Source organism: Oryzias latipes, chromosome 6 (genome assembly GCF_053564925.1).
Source record: "Oryzias latipes strain Hd-rR chromosome 6, Olatipes_Hd-rR_3.1".
Taxonomy (NCBI): domain Eukaryota; kingdom Metazoa; phylum Chordata; class Actinopteri; order Beloniformes; family Adrianichthyidae; genus Oryzias; species Oryzias latipes.
Window position 1 is genome coordinate 21,328,574 of NC_136242.1, and position 26,069 is coordinate 21,354,642.

The 26,069-nt window shown below is 38.7% G+C and overlaps 2 long non-coding RNA genes across 7 annotated transcripts in view; one reads left to right on the plus strand and one right to left on the minus strand.

The window, feature by feature from the left end:
* Positions 1 to 26,069, minus strand: part of LOC144992453 (uncharacterized) — a 72,676-nt gene that overhangs the window by 36,671 nt on the left and 9,936 nt on the right. The window lies entirely within an intron of this gene.
* LOC144992562 (uncharacterized) lies at positions 5,033 to 10,083 on the plus strand. Of its 5 annotated transcripts, none has more exons than XR_013656618.1 (6): positions 5,080 to 5,218; positions 5,453 to 5,542; positions 6,334 to 6,415; positions 6,692 to 6,783; positions 8,213 to 8,324; positions 8,433 to 8,625. It is a non-coding gene; the product is annotated as an uncharacterized LOC144992562 (long non-coding RNA). The 5 variants fall into 5 exon arrangements; XR_013656616.1 differs by lacking the exon at positions 5,453 to 5,542 and adding an exon at positions 9,647 to 10,083 and having other exon boundaries at positions 5,086 to 5,218; positions 8,433 to 8,696; XR_013656619.1 differs by lacking the exon at positions 5,453 to 5,542 and having other exon boundaries at positions 5,086 to 5,218; positions 6,707 to 6,783.

The following is a 26,069-nucleotide window of genomic DNA, read 5'->3' on the forward strand; positions in this document are numbered from 1 at the left end:
CCCTGTAACCTAACGCTTCTACCTTGATCCCTCTCGTTCAGACACATGTATTCTGTCTTACTATGACTGACCTTCATGCCTCTTCTTTCCAGAGCAAACCTCCACCTCTCTAGCTGTTCCTCCACCTGCTCTCTACTCTCACTGCAAATTACAATGTCATTCGCAAACATCATTGTCCAGGGAGATTCCTGTCTTACCTCGTCTGTCAGCCTGTCCATCAGCATAGCAAACAAAAAAGGACTCAAAGCTGATCCTTGGTGTAGTCCCACCTCCACCTTGAACTCCTCTGTCTGACCTACAGCACATCTCACCACCGTCATACTTCTCTCATACATGTCCTGAACTACTCTGACATACTTCTCTGCCACTCCAGACGACCTCATACAGTACCACAGCTCCTCCCTCGGCACCCTGTCATACGCCTTCTCTAAATCTACGAACACACAATGCAGCTCCTTCTGACCATCTCTGTACTTTTCCATCAACATTCTCAAAGCAAAAATGGCATCAGTGGTGCTCTTACGGGGCATGAAACCATACTGCTGCTCACAAATCTCCACCTTCTTCCTAAGCCTGGCTTCCACTACTCTTTCCCACAGCTTCATTGTGTGGCTCATCAACTTTATTCCTCTATAGTTGCTGCAGTTCTGCGTGTCACCCTTGTTCTTAAAGATCGGAACCAGAACGCTTCTCCTCCATTCCTCGGGCATCTTCTCACTCTCTAAAATCCTATTGAACAACCTCGTTAGAAATTCCACTGCTGTCTCTCCTAGGCACTTCCATACCTCCACAGGTACGTCATCAGGACCAACGGCCTTTCCGCTCTTCATCCTTTTCAGAGCCTTCCTAACCTCATCCTTTCCAATCTCTGCTACTTCCTGCTCCACAACAACCACATCTTCCTCCCTTCTTTCCCTGTCATTTTCCTCGTTCATCAGCTCCTCAAAATACTCCTTCCATCTTTTCTGTACACTCTCCTGGGTTGTTAGCACCTTTCCATCTCTGTCCTTTATCACTCTTACCTGTTGCACGTCCTTCCCATCTCTGTCTCTCTGTCTGGCTAGCCTGTACAAGTCCTTCTCTCCTTCCTTTGTGTCTAACCTGTCATATAGCTCATCGTAAGCTTTCTGTTTGGCCTTTGCCACCTCTCTCTTCACTCTACGCTGCGCTTCCTTGTACTCCTGTCTACCTTCCTCAGTCCTTTCTACATCCCACTTCCTTTTAGCCAACCTCTTCCTCTGGACGCATTCCTGTACTTCCTCATTCCACCACCAAGTCTCTTTACCGTCTTTCCTCTTTCCAGATGACACACCAAGCACCTTCCTACCTGTTTCCCTGATAATCTCTGCTGTAGTTTCCCAGTCCTCTGGAAGCTCATCCTGACCACCCAGGACCTGTCTCAACTTCTGCCTAAATTCCTCACAAGTTTCTTCATTCTGTAGCTTCCACCACTTGGTCTTCTTTTCTGTTTTCCCTCTCTTCTTCTTCCTGACCTCCAGAGTCATCTTACACACCACCATGCGGTGCTGTCTGGCTACACTCTCTCCTACCACCACTTTGCAGTCAATAACCTCTCTCAAATGACCTCGTCTACATAGGAAGTAGTCCACCTGAGTACTCCTACCTCCACTTCTGTATGTCACTCTATGTTCCTCTCTCTTCTGGAAGTAAGTGTTGACTACAGCCATTTCCATCCTCTTCGCAAAGTCCACCACCATCTGTCTCTCCAGATTCCTTTCTTTCACACCAAACCTGCCCATCACCTCCTCATCACCTCTGTTGCCCTCACCAACATGTCCATTAAAGTCTGCTCCAATAACAACTCTCTCTCCTCTGGGGATACTCTCTATGACCTCATCCAACTCACTCCAGAATCTCTCCTTCACTTCTAACTCACAGCCAACCTGTGGCGCATACCCACTGACTACATTCACCATCACCCCTTCAATTTCCAACTTTAGGCTCATCATCCTGTCTGAGACTCTTTTCACCTCTAGAACCCTGTTTACAAATTCCCCCTTCAGAATCACTCCTACCCCGTTTCTCTTCCTATCAACACCATGATAGAACAGTTTGTATCCTCCTCCAATACTACGTGCCTTGCTGCCCTTCCACCTTGTCTCCTGCACACACAGTACATCTACCTTCCTTCTCTCCATCATGTCTGCCAGCTCTCTGCCTTTCCCTGTCATTGTGCCAACGTTAAGAGTCCCTATTCTCAAACCTATGTTCCTGCCTTTTCCCTTCTCTCTCTGGTCACGGACCCTTCTGCCTCCTCTCTTTCTTCGACCAACAGTAGTCAAATTTCCACCGACACCCTGTAGGTTAACAGCATCGGTGGCGGTCGTTGTTAACCCGGGCCTCGACCGATCCGGTATGTCTAAACAGAAACAATAAAGACATAAATTAATGTTAATTATTGTAAGCCAGAACATCTCATAAACTAAAAGAACTTTTACTCCACAGAATGCAGGAACTTGTTGGAAAACAAGAACAAACACTTTTCAAAACAAAATATGAAATGTAACGATCAAAACCAAACTCTGAATAATCAAAAACATTGTATTAAGCTGAGTAAGTTTTATTGAGGTATTCAAATCTGAGATTATCTAAAACGTTCTGAAATGTAGTAAACTACTACAATCGATTTAACCTTTATTGGCAAAATACAATTTTTCCATAAACACCTGAATGAAACTGATGACATTTTAGTGACTTGAGGCACACGAGTATCACAAATGTGTGTTTTTGGAATCTTGACAGCCGTGACTCGACATTTGACTCTCAGAATCATCAATTGTTCCATCTGACACACTTTGTTGATGTTTCACTGAAGGATCAACTGTGTTTGAGAACTTCTGAACATTTGAACCTGATATTTAGAAGTTTTGACACTTGAGGCATAATGGTACTTCAATTGAGTTTAACCTTTTGGTAATAACATCAAAATGCCATATTTTGCAACTCCCAGATCTTTTGGGAGATTTTTTTATTTTAATTCTGCTACTGTGTAAAAAAACAAAAAAAAACAATTTGAATCTTATCTCAACATGAAGGATTTCACTGTCAGTTCTCCTTGTGAAATGCATTTGGTTTTAATAAGCAGCATTAGATAGGAAGAAGATCATATTCAATAAAGTTTTTTCTGTTTCTGTTTTCCCATCAGTATTAAAACATGAACATAGGGAGGCACGGCTGCAGAAATGAGATTGTGCTTTGGGCATGGAATTGCCTCAGATCACATTTCTGCTGATAAAATGTTGAAGCAGCATATTTCCGAGAGACATTTCATATCACTTTTGGGATACAGTACATTTATATTGAAGGGCTCTAAGTGCAATTGATCTTTCCTTTGGGACATGAAAAATGAGCTTAATAACTTTTATCGGCAGCACCTTTTTAGGGGCTCTCTTTTGGTGCTGTTAGTTATCATTATAGTGCAGCGGTATAGGGCTCAAGGGGCTGCTTTGAAATCATGAGAATAAATATTCTGCAACTGGGAATTTGTGTGGGCCAGAGCCAGCCAGACGCTGCAGTTTGAAATTCGGGATTCTGCTGAGAATAAGCCGTGGAGATCACTGTGCAACATGAGAAGGCACCAATTGGCTTCAAAGCCAATATGCTTGTCACAAGTCCCTTTAAAAGCCCACTTCCTCAGTCAGAAAGTGCCGGCGGGAAAAAATAAATCTGTGCTGCACTTTGATCTTTTCATGTCTATCATTTTTGATAAGAGCCTCTGAAGAAAATGAGAAAAACACTGGCATTCAGGCAGCAGACTGTACTGTGCCACATTAATTAGTGTAACCTGCTGGAAGCTTGAGCTGCTCTGCAAGAGGTTGAAATCTGTTTGTTGGGTTTTGGCTTCTTTTTTTTCTGGGAAAAGATTTAATTCCTTAAACATGTGTTCTCAGTCTGCATAGCGACATCATTAGGTAAATAAAAAGCCACATGCATGCAGCGTTAATGCAAAAAAGCTAAATGGAAGGCGTAAAAATTGGCAATGGTTAGGAAAAAGCATTGTGTACATTTTCCAAACCTTAAATTGACACAAGCTGGGCCATGATGTTGAAGATTAGCGCTTAGAGAATTTTTAAATAAAACAAATGCAAAATCATTAAAAATGTAAATTCAAAGTATTCCAAATAGTAGAAATTACTTGTAATGTTTGATGATAATAAATACCCCTTTTCGTAATAAGATGAGCGATAAAATTAGTCTAAAGCTACCGAATTGGGCTTTTAGTTGGTCTTTTTATCATCTCATTCATGAATATTGTCAACCATTAGTTACCCTGGCAACTTGAAACACTAGTATTATCTTTTAGTAATCATTTTTCTCTAAATTCAGGAAATATCCTCACTTAGTTTGTCTCTTTTAGTTAAATTTAGGCTGGAGTTATTTAAATAAGACATGTTTTTGTGCTAATCTTTTGACTATTTGACTAATATTTTAAATTTTAATGATCAATTTGAGTTTTTTTTGAGAAGTAAAAAAATCCTAACTGTCAGAAGGTATTAAACCAAGAACGCAAGCAAAACATCAAACCAAGATAAAACTAAAAAAAAACAGATTGCAGTCCAGATCTTATGGAGTTATTTCAGTCTCAATAATCAGAAATGCACACAACCGGTTTCACAAATACACACGCTCCGGTTCACAAATGTCATTCTATGCAAACGTGAAAAATAAATTCGGAAATACACACTCTGTGTTTCACAAACACACACATTGTGTTTCACACATGCACACTAAATGTTTTACAAATGCACAATAAGTGTTTCTCACAAATGTGCACACTGTTTTTCACAAAAACATTTTAGACATTCACAATAAATGTATCAGAAATGCACAGTAGGTGCTTCACAAACATGATTTTTAGGTACACATGTGATGTGAACTCACAGATCATTCGAATTGCAGACTGTGCATTCAAAATCCCGTTCTCGTTTGTGAATCTCCCCGTGTGTGTGAGAGATTTTTCTACGGTGAATATTGAGACTCATCTGACGGAGCGGGTCGACTAATCTCACCATTGGCTAGTGAATCTGTCAATCAAACTCATCGGCAAAGCAGGCGGGTTCGCTTTTAGCCAATCGAATGGCCCCTTACACTCTTCACTCTCAACTGACGAGGGAGGGAGCTGTTCAGCACAGCAGTTGGGAGGACGCGGGCGGCAAACATGGCGGAGAGTTCTTCCGAACGGGATCAGTCTCAGCCCGTAAGTAATGCACTTATTTGATTATTATTCCCTCGTTGTACATCCTGTAATGTTCTTGAATACTAAGTTGAAGCGTTCTCCTTAGCCAAGTGACATGTGTGAATGCTTTATAAACATTTCAGCCGAGTCGTTTGCAGAGTACCCCCACCGCAAATTAGCTTAGCTTTGCTTTGCCTGTGCGGTCATAGTTTTTTAATGGTTTTAAAGCGGGGGAGGACTTATGGTTTTGTCAAGTTTTACCAGGTCTTCACACAACACGAGTAACTACAACCAACCAGGGGCCTCGAAACTAGCCGGCTTTCGACTCAAGTTGTGTCTGCCTTTGTGAGTGAACTTCAAGCCGGTTTCGGTTCAAGCTAGCGCCTGTAGCCAATGATCTGTAGGTTCTACCATGATTCAGATAGAACTAAGGGGAAAAGCATGCCGGATTTACAGCAGCACAGAAAGTTTAATAAAAAGTATTGATTTAGAGACGGGGATTTGTTTAAACACTGATGCTATGCTATGCTAACTAGTTAGCTGTTCCGTGTGCTGCCTTTATGTAAACGCGAGCCGGGTTAAAGTTAGACACAGTCTTTTCACAACCCAGACTTTAAGACGGGGTGGATTGTGCAACAAAGTTAATTCATATGACATTCATGAAAACGGCATTTTTTAAATATAACAGACGTGAATCCACTGTTGAATGAAAGAAGCCTCATAAGTTTCTAACGTTAGAACCCGTATTGTGCTGACCAGCCCTGTGAGATTGTGTCAGAGTGACAGCCACTAAAATCCCCTTATCTTTACTTTCAATGACGTAATGACAAGAATCCCAAACATTATGTTTTTAGGCTGTTTTGTAGTCGATAAGTAGTCACAGAAAGGGTGGATGGGAGAAATATGCTGTCAACAGTGATTAGAGTAGAAGTTACTGTATTACACACAGGCTTCCTGTGATCAGTGTCTTGTCTCTGATTGTTTATTTTTAACTCTGTTCTTTACTACAAGCTCAAGTTATCATAGCAAGAGTGTTTTAAAAAATTCCCCTTTCAAATATTTGAAAATGATGTAATTTAATCTCAGACAGCTAAATGATCTAATCCATGTTTGTCGTGTTTTTATTTATTCTCTAGGAATTACTGAATGTGACAGCGTGACAATCTTTTGTTCCTCCTGACATCAGGCAATACAACTCTCTGGCAGGGCATCTTACAAGTAATTTCTTTTAATTTTACCCACTGATTTTCCAATTATTTACCTTTTTTTATCAATCTTTTTATTTTGTGATATTTCTATTTGTAATGCATGTGTGTTTATGTGTTTTTTTAAGATGGCCATTTTTAAAAAATGTCCTCAGGGATTATTAAATACCCTTCTATTTCATATTTTATCATCCTATTGTATTACTGTTTTACCTATCAATTGGGAATTTAGCATTTTTGCCCCTGTAAATATCTGTCAGTTGAAAGTATTTGTACTTGTATTCCATAGATCTTGTACCTGAAGATAGCAGACAACAACTGTGCAGACACCCACTTGGCCTTCTTCAGTGACGCTGTGAACGTTTATGGCTTTCCTCTGAGGTATTCATGTTATTCATAAAGAAATATTTCATTCACATATCAGGCAGTATAAGCACTTGGTTATTTGTACAAAAATAAAATAACTTTTTTAGACTCCTCTGAAAACAAAGGCAACTCTAAAACTCTTTCCCCTCATGAGCCGCGGTTACATGGGCAGAATATCTTGATCGGATCAATGGTCGGGTTAAAATTCACCCGTGCACATGGGCACAGAAAACCTTTTTCCGATTAGAACAAACGTTCCCATGGCTCATACTCTCGTTCGGAATGAATCATTTGGGCATGCGCAGTAGTGTAAAATCACCCGGATGCGGATATAGGTCCCGTTGTAAACAAACCGCTTCCACAGACATTTATGCAGCAGCTTGGTAACATACGAGACGATCTTCCAAACGTGCTTTTATTAATGTCATGAATATTATGAATTGCCTGTTCGCTCATCGTTATATTTAATCTGTGTGGTCAGTGCTTTTTTTGTGGAAGAATTAAGCTGGACGAAAGCTTAGGACAGGCTAACACGGGCTAACATTATTAGCCTGATGGATGGACACAAAATCCAGGACCGTGCGAGAAACGCAGCAATCTGCAGCTTTCTAAGAGTGACATTTATTTCTGCTCTGAAGAGTTCACACAGGCCGCCCCAAAGCCACTCTGTGAGCTAGCGGCCCGAGCTCTGTTCGAACACGGTTCCTCCTGAGTCCTGCAGCCGCTAACCCAGAGCGGCGGGACGGCTCGCAGTCTGGATTCTCCCACACATAACAAAACAACAAAACGCACACGTAAAAAAGCCCCCCCCCCGACACAAAATTATTAATCCAGCTGCTCTGCTCACTCGGGTGCCAGTGGACCGAGTGAGCGTCAGGGGGCACGAAGCGCTCCTCCTCCGAATCTCCCCCGTGAGGGGTGTAAGAGAGGGGAGAGCCAGCGGGGCGAGAGCGGAGCGGCGCTTTTCACGGGGCGTCCGCAGAGCCAAACACCGTCTATGCATGACGTAACCCAGAGCAGCAGTGACACACGATCGGAATGACCGTTTACATGCTCCACGATCGGATAAACGATCGGTATAACCCACCTATCTCGATCGGAAAGAAATTCTGATCCGAATGAGTCTGACCGGGGCAGAGTATTCCGAACGGCGCGTTTACATGACGCATTTTCTTTCCGATCAGGCGTTCATTCCGATTACTTTTGCCCATGTAAACGCGGCTATGGATAACATTTTACCCCCCCCCCCCCCCCACCTAACAGTCTCTCTCACCTCAATGTTTCCCCCAGAGATACATGTAACCCACTCCTGCAATTTATCTAACCTAGAAATTCTACTTATTGGCATCATACATAAGAACATTACATTTTAAATTGATGTGTACCCTATTGGCGATGCATTTGTAATTATGTGTTTGAGACATGATTTTCATGTTATTGTCAGGGTGAGAGGAGATCACGGAGGAGAAAATGTGGGCATAGCTGAGTTGATGCTCACAGTACGTAGAACTGACACAAACAGCTTCATTGCAGCAAAAGTGTACACACAATCAACGGTGAGTTGAACCTAGTTTTAGACGCTTTAATATATACATAAAAGTGAATGATGTATTAAAAATAAATCTGACAATATGATATTTCTTTTTGCTTTTTTCCAAATACAGGATTGAGCCCCTCTGGTGTGATGTCTTCATGAGTGTTACTGGTTTATATTACAACATCCTGCAATCTCCTGAGGACCAAGACTTGCTCAATATCAGTCACATCACGTATTCTGCTGCCACTATATTTTCCTACCACGCATTCAGGCCAGTTTGGATGTGTTTAGTGACGCGTGGGACAGCCATCCAATCAGGACGGAGCAAAGCATGACACCAAATCAGCTGTGGCAGTTGGGCTTGACCCAGAACCCTGTTTCTGATCCCCGGGTAAGTGCTTTATTTCAGTGTTTTTTAACCTTTGTTCACTTGTTCCACGGTCTGACACCGGAATCTGTGGAAAGTTACACCGCTAAAGACGAGCTTTAGCTGGTATTTTTGTTAGAACTGAGAGACTTTACCAGCAGAATTAAGAACAAGGAAGTGAAGACTTTAACCACTTCTGATTGTCAGACTGATGACATGTGATTAAGCCTTCAAGAATGATTGGCGGAGACAGTTAAAGGGGCGGGACTTTTCCTTACACAGTTATAGCTGCAGCTAAATCGCGGCACCGTCAACCTTATCAAAATGTATTTTATAGAATTAAATAAACACAAAGAAAAAGTCATTTTAAGATCTCTCATATTCTTAACTACTCAGTGTTTTATCAGTGCCTGTTTGGATGAACAAAGAGCTGATTTCCTGGAGATGGGAAATGTTTTTAGATCAGTGAAGTAGGGCAATTCCCCACGGCACACTTGACCATCTCCCACGGCACACTATTGTGCCGCGGCACACACACTGGTTGAAAAACACTGCTTTATTTAATCTCACTGTACTGGACAACTGATTTGTGTGCAGTTCGACTAAAGTGGAAAGTATCAAGAACAGTATGATGAAATCACAATGACTACAAGGAATTTTCATCAAAAATGAATGAAAAGTATTATTGTTGTGTGGTGCAAACAATTTCCCTAAATTGTTTGTTTGTAGGAAGAATAGCACATCTGCAAGTTCAAAATGCATCACAATGCATGGCATTATGAGCCATCATATGTACTAATGTCACTACTTTGTTAAGGATCACTTATTTGCAAATTATAATCAGTTATGGAGATATGAGGTCTGCCTGCCAGCAACAATATAAGTTATTATTAGTGGGTGTCTGTTCCTACATAATCTAAAACACAAAAAAAAAACAGTGCTGTTCATAAACAGTTTTTTTTTTTTTTTGTCAGGGTATGCTGGTTCCAGAGATTGAATGGGAGGAGAGTGGATCCATGGCTGAACCTCATCCTGGGATCAATGTCCCGGTATGGGACAGTCCCCTTTTGGGTCCACAAATGTTGGAACTGCAAGACGACATCAACCCATTGTTTAATTCAGACCGTTTGGGAGTGGAATTACATCTTTACTGTCCCGTTTGTTTAGAACTTAATTTAGGCGATATAATTACATACAGAAGAAGAGAGACTGAGGGGAGGAAGACAGAGTTCAAATCAATACTGCTGTATTGTTCAAGGGACTTCATTGTATCTAAGGAAGTTATGAAAATTAGTTCCAGTTTAAATAAAATTCAAATCAGTAGAGATCCCACATTTGCTTAAATTTTGATGTTTTAATCTGTCCATGTTTTCTCTGAATTTTACTCTGCAATAAAGGGTGAATGTTTGCACTTTGTTGTTCTATGACCATCTTTTGTTGTGTAGTATTTAACCAGCTATAAAACCCAGAGAGATGAGGATCTTTTTTGCAAGGGTGACCTGGTCAAGAGGTGTATATGTATATGGTTACAATATAAAATCAATGACATTTGAGTTATTAAAAAAATACAATTAAGGTCAAGCAAAGTGACTTCGGGCTGAGCAGGGGAGGTGTATTGGGTATCTGTGATTGACAGTGAGATGAGCCTTAGGTAATGTAGTCCCACTGCGTGGTACGGAGCAAAGTGATGCCAGTTTCTCCACAAAACCTTCTGTGGAAGTTGCAGATTTTTCTCCTCCACCTTCATATGATCAAAACCGAAGGGAACCGTGTCTGAGTGTTGAAATGACGCTAGCATGAAAGCTAAGAGAATAACGTACAAACGATCCCGAGTGAAACGTTCATTGTAAATCCCATGACCAGTACAGAGTTCGATGGATTCTATGTCAACTGCATTCAACCACTGTTGCCTTGCTCCCAGGTCCACTGAAAAGTTGCACAAGCCAGTCATTTTTGACAACCGAAGGCAATAAACCGACAAGCCATGCTAGGGCTAACACGCTAACGACCGACTGGTACAGAATCAAATATGGGCGGGGCTTTTGCCACCTGCAGAAAGCGTAGAGAAAGTGTAAGGGGCCATACGATTGGCTAAAAGCGAACCCGCCTGCTTTGCCGACGAGTTTGATTGACAGATTCACTAGCCAATGGTGAGATTAGTCGACCCGCTCCGTCAGATGAGTCTCAATATTCACCGTAGAAAAATCTCTCACACACAGGGGGAGATTCACAAACGAGAACGGGATTTTGAATGCACAGTCTGCAATTCGAATGATCTGTGAGTTCACATCACATGTGTACCAAAAATCACGTTTGTGAAGCACTTACTGTGCATTTCTGATATATTTATTGTGAATTTCTAAAATGTTTTTGTGAAAAACAGTGTGCACATTTGTGAAAAACACTCATTGTGCATTTGTAAAACATTTAGTGTGCATGTGTGAAACACAATGTGTGTGTTTGTGAAACACAGGGTGTGTATCTCCGAATTTATTTTTCACGTTTGCATAAAATGACATTTGTGAATCGGAGCGTGTGTATTTGTGAAACCGGTTGTGTGCATTTCTGATTATTGAGACTGAAATAACTCCATAAGATCTCTCCAACAAGGGTAAATTGTCATAAAATTGCTGTTTTGAGTGTTTTAAAAATGACCTTTACAAGAACCCAAATCTTCAAAAAGTAAATAAAGTAGACACAAAAACACTGGAACATATGTTAGAAGACAGAAGACAGACAAAGGAGTTGATCCAACAATGACAGAAGTGAAAAAGAGGCTGAGTGAGTAGAAGGTGAGGAAATGCTGCTTTATGCAAAAAGGCATGAGAAAGATTTGTTGAAGTCCACTTATATTCAGAACATTCTGCAGACAAACTACACGCCTGAAGTTTTGATTAAATTAATTATCTTTCTTGATTGACTAGAACAGTTGTGATGGCTGTAATAGCTACCGGTACTTCAAATAATACACTGTGAAAAGCGTTAGCCTGAAAATAGGAAAAAAAACACTAATATTAGAGAGAAAATCACTAGAAAGTAGTTAAATGATCTATCCATGCTGCACATCATTTTTACTTAAAAGAAATCTCTTAATATGATAAAAAAATCTAGAAACAAAGAGTTCCACGCAAGCATTTAACAAGCGGAAAAAAGAAAATCTACCGGTAACTGTTTGATAGAATTACTTCAAATGGTATGTTATGTAGCCCAACATGAAGTTTGGGAGCTAGTTTGTAATTTTGAGTTTTTATGTGCCTCATTGTAGTTCATTTTGTTCACAGTGATAAAAAACCTGAGTGTAATGAGTTGAAATGACTCATTTAAAAAAAAAGAGAGCAAAATGAGAAAACAAACTTATGTTACAAGTTGTGCCATCTTAATAAATCTTCATAAAATCTAAAACTAGCACCTATTCTCAGAGCAGAAATCTAAATTTTGGTTTAAAAAAAAAGAACAACGAATGCCTCTCAACATAAATTCAACTTTAAAAAAACCTTCTTAAAAGTAAAACAAAAATTACAGAGTTATAGGACATTTTTTGAATCAAGTTTTTCTATTGTTAAGAGTATGGAGAAAAAGAATTTTGATACATTTTAATGTGACTTTTTTTATTTTTAGATCCCAGCCCTAAAAACTGTGCTGGTTTTAAGAAAAGCTTCCTAAGGTAGAGAGCAAAGATAAGTTAAAACAACATAAAATATCTTGAATGTCTAAAAACGAGGTTCTATATCTTTGCAAGTATCAAACAGTTCCAAGTGGAATCAGTATTCTTGAAAGAAGTTGAACTAAAGTTGAACTTTTTGCAAAAATGTGTCAGAAACAGGTACAAATGACTTATGGGGCACTTTATTTTTGCTCAGATGTCAAAGATTAACAAATACTTTATATATCTTTAGGCTCACTGAAATACCTGTCAAAACCATTCATTTCAATACATTTTCACTCCGCCACATGTGGCTAACACAGTTGAAAACCTGACGAGTCTGACGATGTATCTAAATAAACCAATGAAAAAGACACATCTTACTCATTTAAACTGTTGATGTGACTGGAGTCCACACATGAATGCTTATCTGTGGGAGTTATGGAGCGGTAAAATATGTGATTCACACAATAATGATGAGACTACAGAAAAAGACAACCAACTGGGAACCTGAGAAGCATCAGTTTCTAATCAATACAGAGCTCATGACTGGTGATGGACTGCAGGAATCGCAGAGAAACTGGAGAGACAAACTGTCAAGAGCTCAAAATACACAGATCCACCTTGCTCCAAGGTCAACTCTGTCTTCAGCTGTCAGTGATAAATGAAAAGAAGCAACAATTTTGATTGAAAGATCTTTACAAAAGTGCTATGTTATGAAAAGTTAGATACAGATAGTGTTATCTGATGCATTTCTTTTTCTTTCAAAAGTATAAAAAATGGAATCAAACGTACTGGGAGAAAGGTTGATAAACACACACTTCCTGCTTTGCAATGTAGTTTTTATAATTTGTGTTTTACTCGAAACTTCATGAAGAGAATCCATGCAAGCATAATGCAGTTTTATTATGGCAAACTCAATTAGAAAATAAATTGCTTTTCTTATACCTGGAATAACAAATACATTCATATGGAAAACCCATGCTGATTGCTTTCCAAAATTAGATTTCCGCAGGTGACTTTCCTGAAGATTGGGTTGTACAAAATCAAGTTGAATGTGACAAAAAAAAATTTAAGATAAAAATACTATTTTTTTCTTGTTTTAAAACTAGATACAGAATGATGTGTTTTTTTGTCTTGTTTTGTGGTGTGAGCTTTGATCTGTGTGTGTGTTTGCCCTCATTTTATACCAAGACAAGATTGGAAATCAGTAAAATCCTTTTTTTTCCCAATGAAGCTAAGAGATATAGAAAGAGAAAAAGAAGGATATACATTTATCCTCATAAACACACAAGAGATCTGTTGGTGGCTCTCTGCCCTGTCTGCATCGATTTGTTTTATTGATGCTAAAATGTGCAGGACACAAGCACATGAATAATTCTTTAAACACTTGTGTCAAAACCTGACATTTTCCTCTTTTATTTACTTTATTTCTGTAATTCTGGAGAGTATATACACATTATGGGTTAGGATAAGAAATTAATGTGAGACAGAATTTTAGAAAAACAGAAATCAGGCTGCAGACTAGGTGGATTTGAAAATCCCACAGTCAGTGACACAAAGCAGAAAATCAATATTCAACAATTGCTGTGCTTTGAGTGGACACAACCTGGAATTACGCTAATAAAATCATGATTGAGCACCCGATTGCCTCCGAGGGATGAATGCAAGAATGCTCTGTGTTTTTGTCCTTTTTTTTGAAGGACGTGTTGCTTGACCAAAGCTGCATCCCAAATGTGAATCCGTGTAAAATCACAGAAAGCCTGAAACCAATTGAGTGTATTAATCACATGCAGGTGGCAAACATGCCTGCAGCTAGAAGACTCACATACAGAGATCAGTGATGATGATGGATTTCTGCAGAAGACAGAAAGTACAGAACAAGAGGTTTTTTAATGTTTCTCATATTCAGAGGGGCGCCTCAACGATAAATAAATGTGCAATTTTTTTTCTCATGTCGTCAGCTTGGGTTAATTATGAGAGAGCAGAGTGTTATCAGGCTTATGAAGGACAGCAGAGACTGTAACTAATGTGCTCTGCAGTGGGAGATTGCATCAGTCAGACAGAAACAAATTTAGGTGACAAGATCATTTTATTCTGCTCTGCATCTGCCATCCCTAGATGACTTGGTGGGTGATCTAACGCAACAGGGACCTGCTCTGCACTTTGTGGGTGATTCTGCAGGGCGTCAACCTCACTTCAGCGAGCCATTAATTCACTTCACACAAATGAATCCAAGTGTAGGCCTCTGCCACACACAGAGAGCTCCTGTGCTTTCCAAACATACATATTCCAGCCACATTTTGGCACCAAGCTGAACACGGAGTGGGAAAGCTAGAGGGGGGGAAAGGAGGAGGAAAAAAAATTGGACAAACTTGAAAACACCCTCCATCAAAGGTTTAAATAATGCATAGTGCAAGTCAGTGTAGACTGTCTAGTCTGAATGGAGTCATAAATACCACACGCATCTCAAATCTTCTTAGTGTCTGCCACATCTGAGCTGCAGACAGCAGAGTTTGGTCTGCTGACAGTGTTACAACCTTCAAACACTGCTCTCCTTTTACACTTTCAAGCCATTGCTTTCTATCTTGTCATTAATCTTTAACGTTCCTGGTTAAAATAATGGAGATGCAAATATTTACAATTTAAAGTAGGTTATTGAAGGTTTCATCACTTGGAGCTTGGGTTCATGCATTCTTTTGGTGAGATTTGGGTGTTATTTCAGTGCTGAGTCTGTGTGGCATGGGGCTGCAGCTTGTGTACTTTGAACTGACCCTTGACTGAATGAAATTTCTTCCCTTGAGTTTTCTATTGGTGTTAACCTCCACAACTGATAAATTCGTCTGTGAGGCCTTTGATAAAATCCCTAAGAATGGTTGTTTTTCTCAATTATGTCATTTAAAAATAGTGTTTTTCCATGAATGCTTATCTGTGTTCCCCTGCCGTGTTTTCATCTTTTATATTGAAAACATGTGAAAATTGTTAAGAACATAAAGAGAGATGTAGATGGTGCAAAAAACAACAAACACATTTGGAAATAAATACTAAATAATAATAAACTGGATGAATCCCCTCATATATTTAAGCGTCAATGCAATTATTTTGTTTGTATGGCATTAAAATTTTGTTTAGAGGAAAAAATAGTCATTCATCTAAAATTCTGCAATTACCAGCTACAATGCAGAAAATCAGTTGGAAAGTAGTACAATTATCTGTCCATGCAGCAGGTTATTTTTTGATAAGATAAATGAGTTACACATAAGAATTCAAAACAGGAAATATAACCTCGCCAAACTAACTGTTTGATAGAATTATTAGTACCTAAAATTCAGTGTTATACAGCCCTGCAATAAGAAGTCTTTGCCAGAAAATGGTTTGTATTTATTTGAGTTTTTATATACCTAAATATAATTCATTTTGGTCCCACTGACAAAAAACTTGTGTAATTAGTGGATATGACTCATTTTAGAAGAAATTGTGAGCAAAATGAGAAAACAATCTTATTACAACTTAGAACATCAAAATAAATCTTCATAAAACATAACACTTATTCTTAGAACATAAATGCATTTCAGCACTTAAATGTGTAAATAAATTGTATTTATATGTTGATGTCTTATGAAAATTCCTTAAATCAAGGTTTTTTGAGTCTTAAATCAAGTTTTTCTACCGTCAAGAGTTTGACAGAGTTTGAAATCATTTTTCTAATTTCTAAATTCTAGCTGATGTCCTGCTTTTGACTAAAACATCTGCTAAAATATCTTGAATGTCTAAAAACAAGCATTTTAATCTTTTTTTTTTTTTAGTATAATCGCTTGCAGTGAACTCTTTGATGTACTCTCTGTAGTTTGTTACATTTTGGGATATATTATTATCATCATTTTCCTCCCTTAGCCTCTACTTGATCAGCATTTGGCCATGCTATCATCAAAAAGCCCGTAGTCACAGCGAAGCTTGTTACCGTAGAAACCGTCCTCCTCCTGTGTGCAGCCTCTGGGGCTAGCACTGTGGGAATCTAAAGCTGCCTTCTTTCTCTTTTTGGGACATTTTCCCTTTTTTTTTCACTTATCTTAATTAACTTGGCTTGAGAGGAGTAAAGAGAAATATATCCTCAACCATTCAGCGCGTTAATGCTCTGTATTAGACTGGACCCGGGAGAGGTTTGTCACACGGCAATAAAAGTATTCCTGCCCTCCAAGGACAGCTAATAAAACAGCTAAAAGACCTCATTACACGAGAGTTAATCACATTTACAGCACCGTGAAATAAAAGCTCTATAGATGGGGCTTCAGACTAAAATTTAACTGTTATGTTCTAACAGAGATCACACATTCCAGCTCTTCTCATGCTGAGAAATCTAAGCCGCACTGCAGTTTTTGTTTTCGTCTTTCTCCACAATTTTTTTGTCTTTGTACTAGATTTTTTTGTCAAAAAAATCTCGTCTCCTGATGTTGAGAAAAAAAAAAGATTTTTTTTTCTAACCCCTTAAGAAAAACAGACAGCTCAGGTGGGCAAAGAAGTACAGAAGATACGAGGCTCCAATTGTAAAAAAAAAAACCCACTATTTTTTAAATTTAATCATTTCTGTTTCAAATTTAATTTGAACATTTTTGTTGAAAAAAAGATTACATTTGAAATATCCATGTTTTCAATTATTAGACACAAATGACAGTCTTTTGATTGCATGTTTGTTTTCCACTTGAGTCACAGTATTTTGCAATTCAAAGAATGCCTGGGCCTACATGCAGACGAATGCACCACACTGCTACAACTGGAAATGATCAAATAATGGTTGCTGACGATGTTAACTGGAATCAGAGATGAGTTGAAAAGGGAAAAAAAAGCAAATGTTTTTGTCAACTCTTCATGTTAAAGCCACTAAAAACGCAGCTATTTGCTCCATGTCTTTTCTGCTAACTGAAAGTGCACTTTTAACACAATTCAGCAAACTCCGCCCACTTTCTCAGTGTGTTTAACGTGTGGCACCTTAACTTCTGCCTCACACCAACTGCTTTTCTGCTGAAGAAGAGAAACTGCCCACACATTTAAACGTTTTTCTTTTGTTTTTGCCTGGTGTTTGCCTTCCTTTTTGCTTCCACATGATTGGGCACTGCTAGAGATTATTGGAGCCCCGGGCAAAATTCTAGATTCACAGAAGAAGCCTCCAAACAAATTAATTTAATCCAAACTTTGGCATTAGCATCACTTTAAATTAATACAAACGTTATAACACTGACAAAACACTTTCTTAAAATATTTATTTTAATTGAGGCCAGCCAATATAGTTTGAAGATAAAAAAAATATAAATATACATGTTAAACTGTGGATAAAAACAAGAATAGGACTATCCTACAAAGTACCATAGTTAGTTGCAATTCGCACCTCTGGATTCATACATTTTTTTCTATAATTGAAGTTTCCATTATTTAGCCATTGTGCTATCTTAGATGACCCCACCCTTACTTTGACGTGTTCTCCCTACCATTACAAAGGTGGATAAAGGTGGAATGATTTCATGTAATCCATGGACACCAGTGAAGGTCACAAATCATTAAAGAAAAAAAGGTTCAGAGCACTGTCTAGTGGGTCTAGATGACCCAACTCCCAATGTTAAAGTGCCTAGGATAGCGCCATGGTTAAAGACTGGAGAGCTGATCAGTAGTCAGTTTGAAAGGGTTTTTATTGAATTGCTGGAATAAAAAATCCTCCAAGCATTTTCAAACAATGACGTACAGAACAAAAAAAAAGCTAAGCCTGCACACTTCAGCCTTTAGCAAAGCAGTCACCTGAAATCCCACTTTTAATAAAAATGCCTTTTGTTTTGTTCCGAATTTAAATCCAACTTTTGGGTGGCTTACATTGTTTTTCAAAATCACAAAACTGCCCAAAAGGGCTCCAGCCCTGAAAATAATCAATGTTTTTGCTCAAGAAGCACATGACAATGTTCCAGTGGGTCTTCAACAACATGACAGGCTTCATTATTCTAGCATGTGTTCACATTACCTACATTGTAACAACAGTTTTGTAGAAACGGCACCACATTTTGTTTCCATATGAACAAAAAATTTTATTTTTGCAATCAATAACTAAATTATCTGTTTAAAATTCACTATAGGGATTTATGTTGTTTATCTTAACTGAAACATCCTTTGTTTAAATGAAAGTAATCTGTTTTTAGAGTAGAAAAGTTTTTTTTACTTCTTTTTTGTTAGCATATTTTAGTAAATTTTGAACTTTAGTTATGAATCTGGATATCTATGGGAGACACGTTAGTGTGCACACATGCACATGTAAAGACCAAGTAAAGCCAAGAGAGAGAGAGAAAATGAGATAGTTATTGATCTGACAGACAGTTAATTCCAGTCTTTTGTTACCTAATAGAGTCTGATCTATTGCCAATCACGTCCTACAAGGTAGCGCTTCACCCCAGGGGAGTGCAGCTTCTTCTAGGAAAATGAGGAGGCAGGAAAAAAAAAAAACACCCCAAAGCAATATTAAGTAGATGATTTCTGTAAACAGACCTAATGGCGGTTGACTTTTTTGAGCCACAGCCCTTAATGAGTTTTTTGAAAATGTTGCTTTTAAGTTAATCTTCAGCGTAAAGACAGAAGCAACGTGCTGATTGGATTTAATAACCATCTTCAGAAAAATCTGAACTAACAAAGAAACTCTTTGAAAATTTGTTTAGGTGGAACACTGCAACATGAAAAGTAAACAGGATTACGCTTGGTGGGGATTCTATGAGCAAATTTGAAAACTGATTATATCAAATGAACAAAGATCCTTAACGGCTTGACACTCTGTAGATGTTTGATGCTTTCTATTTTCTCAGATCACACTGATCTTTTTTGGGCACCACTTGGTGTTCTGAGAATGTCATATTTGTGAAAACTCAATGTCTGGAAGGAATCCTGACCAAAAACCCAAACCACGTTCACTGGACCATGTAAATGTGAAGGAACAGGAATTTTACTCTCCCTACTCTTGACCTCAAATATGAAACTCATCGTAACCTAATGCTATATCCGGTCATGTTATCCCAAAAATAAAGAACAAATGTCCTTTTATTTAATGTTTTGTTTTAAAAACTACTTTAAATTAAATTAAATCTGTCAGTTGTTTCACTCTATAATAGCTTCAAGTCTTGTTTTATTTTGAAAAATATGAAAACAGGGTTGAGCTCGAAGTCCCTATTTAACCTTGCAGCAGTTGAACCAGCAACAAATACAGTAAAAGTATCACATAATTCAACTCTGAAGCAATATTCTCAATACAGAAAACACATTTCCTTGTCTCTGTGCCAGAACTGTTTCTGATTCAGTTGAAGATATGGCGTCTAGTCAAAACCAAATCAAGTAATAAGGCGTGAAGCTGCACTGCTCTGTATCTGATGTTCCTGCATCACCGGTCGAGTAGAAAAGGGTTTTTTTGATTTAAATGAGCATTTTCTACATTATTTATCTAAACAGACGAAGCATAAATCCTAACGCTGTAAAATATATTGCCCAAAAAAAAAGCATGCATAGAAAGTAGATATCAAAGTTTTGGGAGTCCATTTCATTCTTTATTTGTGTTTATGCTGTCAAAGAAATGTGTTAATTGCTTGTTTGTCTGGAAATCAGTCTGGAACACAAAAGGCCAACAACTGCAGCGAAGTACAAACTAAAGCTACGTTCACACCGCCCCCAGCAACGCACAGTCAAGCAACTGCTTTCCGTGCAAAGCAGATGAAAATGTGTGTGAATGCGCGTTTCAGGCTTCCGCGTTCAAAACGCTCACGTTCACGTGTTACCCACATTTCTACAACTGTTTTTGGCCTCTTCGTACAACTCACGTTTATTGAACACATGGTGAAAGTTAAACCAGGTTGAACTTTGACAATCAAGGGGTTTATACATCGGACTTGAGCTGCAAAGGAAAATCCCTGGAGCAAGATTCACAAAATTTGCACCGCTTTGACGTTTCACACCAAGCCGGTGAACAGGCCTGTGTAAACACCAGGGGCTAAATACTGGTTCAAGAGCCCGCGTCACATAACCGGTACGAATGTAGCTTAAGAGTCCTTATGGAATCAGTTCTTTGCTTATTTCTTACGATTCTTGAGATGCTTTAGAGAACACAACCATTTTATTGTAAAAAAATCTTCATTTTCCTTTTCTAATTTTCTCTCCTGTAGTGGGATTGGTTACCTTAATATCATTTTTTTAAACATTTTTTTTTTTACCAAAAAACGAAATGAAATCATCGACGAAGCCAGGAAATGAATTAGCATTTCATAAAAAAAGATGATTCTATTCAAACACGTCATTTTTTGGGAGAGCCAAGACACTTGGGAAATTCTTAAAGTGCTGAAACTTCAAAAAAGAAAAACACAAGAAAGTTAATTAAATATTCCAGTTTTTACTGGCAAAAAATGTAATTAGGCTCACTTGTAAAGAAGCCTCTTCTAAAAGCAGTGATTTTGAGATCATGTAGCAGATGTGTTTTTGAGGTCTTCATTTTCTCTGAGTAGCAAACCTTTTTAACATCAAGCTTTTAATTTGGTCTGAAGGACAGACAGACCGTGCTGAACCAACAGCGACTGCAATAACTCTTTAGAGGCTCTACAGGAAACAAAATCATGCTTGATCGTTTCAGCTTAGTGAGTCATTTCACGGTAAATAAAAACTAGCACAGTTTCAAACAACACAAGTGGCTTCTCTCGGACCATAAGCTACACAGAGAGCGCCTGGATTGCAAGAGAATCACTTAAACCCAGTTGTTGGTCTTCTCTTGGCTGTTTGGGTTTGGATGAGTCCCATACAAAAGCCTACCCAAATAAGATCATGGCGTTTCACTGAAAGAACAAATGAAACACGACAAAAATATTAGCTTTTGTATCTGAAAAAATGCAATCATGTCTTTAAAGAACTTAATCACGTTTTCCTTAGAACATTAATTCGGTAGCACATGTAAAATGTGGCGTCCTGGAGATATGAAAGATTCACTATATGTATATTTTATTTGGTATTCCTAAATCTCCAAAAATTGACATATTGAGGCCACGGTTGAAGTATACTGTCTGATACTTTTAGTGCTGGGTTTCAACAACCTAGCTAACCATATTAAATGCAACTTGGCAAAAACTCTGCAGCATAATGATCCATTACAAAAGAGGAAGATCATCAGGATTTCCAGCACCTTGCGGATTTGCTCACCGCTGCGGTTGTAAACATATAATAGCTTAATGGTGGGACAATTTGGAAGCAGCTGGAGGCAAAGCAGCCGTTGCAGCTGTTTTGCTTCAAACCAGCAAAGAAGAGGAACAGTGCAGCACTGCATTTAGCCCCTTTGCACTCCTCTGATGCACATGCATATCCGTGTGCATCAATGGAATGTCAGACAAAACATTATAAGATGCAGGTAAAATAAAAAATAGTTTTGCAACATGGCAGCCACTATTTTGAAAATGTAACTTAAACCATCACCACTTATAATGTGAGAAATGTCTGGCTAATGTTTGAAATATTATTTCCAGGACAGTATATGCATGCATTTCATCACATTCCTGTCTACAAACAGCAAGATTTTTGGTAGGAGTGACAGCGCCCTCTATTGTCAGCAGCTGTCGTTTCTCTGTGGTTCCAAAGAACATACCCCTGGTCCGCAAGAAAAACCTTCAGTCACATTTTTAAGCCCACAAGTTTAGAGGCTGTAATTTCGCGGCCAGGGCAAAGTGATTTAATCCACTGAGGTTTTCAGCTCAGGTTGATGTCACTAGCTCAGAATGAAGATTTCGCTTGTTGTTGATTTGTGAAACAATGGCTTTTTGGAAACCTAACAGATCATAAGTCATTTTTGTGGGACACATAATTTTTTTTTTTTTACAAAATGTGACAAAACAAATAACAAAAAAAAGCTGCTCTGGTTTCACTTGCATGGAAAGTTGGAAAACTCATTCAAACTCAGCTTAAACACTTTCTGCAAAACGGGCAGATTTTTTTCTTTTTTTCTTTGCCACCTGTGCAAACATTTGCACACAATCACAGCATCCACTTTTACTTTTGCTGAATTGGAGAGTCTAAAAATATTTCTGCTATCAAGGTGAGAAAAATCCCTGAGATGTTTTTGCAAAACTAAAAATCAATATTGAGCTGTTTCTGTCTCATTGGAGGATAAAATGGTATCAAGCCCTTTTCACAGTAGATAACAGAAGACAATTGGGTCCAGCAGCTGCAGTTTTTCACCTTCTACAATGAGGGTACATAAACACTCCTTTCCTGCGAGTTTTACCTCGCTTCTACAAGCGATTATGAAAAATAGGGAGATGCTTGACCCTTGAATATGACAAATAGGAAGCAGGCTCTCCTCACAGCTGCAAACAATTACAAACAGAGTAAGGAATGCTTCGCCACTGCTCCTCTGGGGAAATGCACGCCGTGGCCATTTGTCCTCTGAACAAACTGAAGGGGGGAGAAAACAGTTCAGGTTGTTGAAATGTGGCGCATTAGGGATCTGGAACCAACGCAGCTTCAATTATTTTAACTTGAATTATGTCTGACATCTGCAAAAACTTCAAAACAATCTAAACTGCACAATTCCAAAAGAACAGATGGGGTGAGTTGATAATAAAAGCCACATGAGATAGAGGAGATGCTGCAGCTGAAGTGTATGTGGCAGCTTTGAATTATACCTTATGATTTAGGCTGAAGTTTTCTCTGTCTGAGTGTGAGAGGAGCCGTGTGATGCTCAAGTGGGAAAATCAAACTGCAAATCAGAGCTGAGAACTCAGCAGACCTTCACAGAGGGAAGAGGGTATAAATGTCAGGCACGCCAGAGCAACTTCAGCTGATAAAATCTTAACACCAGCTCAAGTGTAAATAATTAAATGCGACTTCAGTGGAGGAGCTGACTGAACATTAGCCACTGCTGTGAAGCTCAAGGTTGTTTAGCTTAAAGGAACCGATGGGCCTTTTTGTTGTTGCTCCGAGGAAAATACCTGAAAGGAATTGAAGTGTCAATCAAAGGAGGAGAAGGAGACCAGCCTGTGGAGGAATAGGCCTGAACTTTAAAGACACTACATATTCCAAAAAATACAGCAGATGCAAGGTTAATAACCTCACTTTTAGACAAAAGCACCAGAAAAATCCAAGGGATGGGTCAAATGCTGAGAACAAATTACACCTAGCTACGTGACAACTAATGTAACTCTAACTTTAATGTAACTCTAACTCTACTTCATCCCCCAAATTAAACTACACCAATCCAGATCTCCTTATTTCTAAACTAATCATCTTAAAGTTTAGAATGAATCATTTTTAACATAAAAATGTCTTAAAATCATTTATGGGTCAAGTAACACTTTTTAGAAATAATACCTCACACCATCACAAGAAAAACTGTTTTAAAAACAGGATGTAAAGAAAAGAAAAATCTGTTTCATTTGAGACATTGCTAAAATAAGATGTTTTCAAGATTAAATGACTCCAGATATTTAAGATTTATTGAATTAAGTCTGTACATCTTACTGATAAGTTACGGTCCTATTAAGTTAGTTTTGTCTTATATCAAGAGCAACAAGATACGTAAAGTTAGACAAAATAAATAATTGGGGGTAGTTTTTGCGGTGAAGAAAATGTTGCAAGTGATTTTTTCAGTGATTCAGTTCCTGAAATAGAGCAGGGATGCCACAATTGAATGATTAAAGGTTTAACTGCACAGGGCCTTTAAAAACAAAAACAGAATTACGTCCCATTTTGTCCTTAAATAAAAACTAGCGCTCTTGTACAACAGTGGCAGCTTTGGAGGCGTTCTCCTGTACTTAAGTTTGGCAAATTGGGACAGCTGCTTTTAAAAAGTCTCCATTCTAACCTGACAAGTTTAAACAGCGCAGATTCATTCCCAGTTGCACCTGCAGTATTGATGTGTCTTGTCAGAGGAAGACAATAATTTGTCACCTAAAGTGATTGAAATGAGCTCTGTGTGGAGGTGCTGTCGGCTCGAGGGGAGAGACAGCCGACAGCGAGCTGAATGTAGAAGAATAAGATTCACCCCCAAGCCAGAGAACAACAATGAAGAAACTCCTATAAAGATTTCATTGAAACATAGTGGTTATAAACTATTTTGTTATGCAAAAGAATAAGTTAAAAACATTTCTAATTATGTCATCAAATTCAAGGATTATGGTGTGCCCTTCTCCTCTTATTTGGTTTTCCTTAAAGTCCCTCTCTGATCACCTTATGATCTATTTTAAAAGCTTTCCCATTGGTCTTTAAATTATGTTTGTGCTGTTTTTAGTCAAAACCCAGAAACCTGAATATATTATTATGTGGAACATAGTTTCTGAAGAGAAGGCAGAAGTTTAAATTCACCTTGGAGTTGATGCGAATTTAGCGTCGCCTCATTTCCAATCATCCCACTGTTTACACTTTCTCTGCTGCAACCTAACAGCTCCTACAGCCCAAAGCTAAAATAACAGATGGAAAAAGAATGGTGAGCAATATCGGAGCTCCAGCCGCACAGAGCAGGGAGCTTGTGGCCTGTAGCTCCTACGTCGCTGCTACAGGCTTTTTGCAATGGCAGTTTTTTGTCTGCTTCTGATTCACAACGATTTAAATAAAGAAATATTCAGAAATGTAATTTTAAACTTCATTTTCTTTATATATGTCCTCCATCATCCAGAATGCCAAAAACTATATTTTTATTGGAGTTGCTCTTAAATGGTAGCAATCAATGCAGATTGAAACAACATTTCTTATCGGCTTAATGGTTTTCCCTGGTAGGGAAAGAAACCCAAACATAGTTAAACTCTTGGGAAAAATATTAATTATTCCCTCAAAAACAACAACAACAGAAATCCTTATCACATGTTGGTTTCTTTCACTGCTTAGTGAGATAAATGATTTTCTAAGAGGATCAGCTTTCACTTTGCACTTCTATCCCTGGATCTGAGGACTGGGGTTGCTAGGTGATGGTGGCTATCTCTGTGGTGACGTGATCCCCTTTGGCCCTGATTTTCACTCAGCACGTCAGACAGATACAGAGCGCATGCACGTGGACGTTCACAATGCCCACACACCAACCGACAGGCTGAGGGGGCCGCCGCTATCCATAGGTCTTTCTCTCGCCCTGCTCTTATCTGTGTGAGGCTGTTGTCACTCCCTCATTGCTGTGCTGAGAGGAGCTTCAATGGTCTGGCCTGATGAAGCTTGGAAAACACGGCTGAAAGCTTTTAGGTGTCAAGGAGAACCAGATGGTGACAATGGAGAGGCCCTGGGAGTAGAAGCAGCTCAGCGCCCCTTCTGTTGATGGCTCAAACTAAATGTGAACACAAAGCTTTGTCTGTTTTCCAAGCATGAATGATTTATTTTGAGTCACCTTTTGAATCTGTTGGCATGAATTCTCTTAAACAGGGAGACATCGATGTGTTACAGTTCTTTTCATAGCTGCAGTTATTTCGCTTGCTTTTGTTAGCAGGTTATGGCATCATCCCCCACATGAGAAACTAAGCTGTCTATTAACTGTTTGACCACGATAATACAATTTAAAGCTCATAATATTTTCTGGAATATGTTCTGGAACTGTGAAGTTTTTAATAACCAGCTATTTATTAATAAAACCAGAATAAAATGCTCTCATTTTGCAATTTCCTTTGTATTTAGCCATTTTTACATCTTTCTCACTGTGGTTTAATGGGGCTTTTGTTAATATTTACAAGCAACTTCATGATCAGCTGCTAGCTATTATATTATTACATTTTCTTTCACTTCTCTTC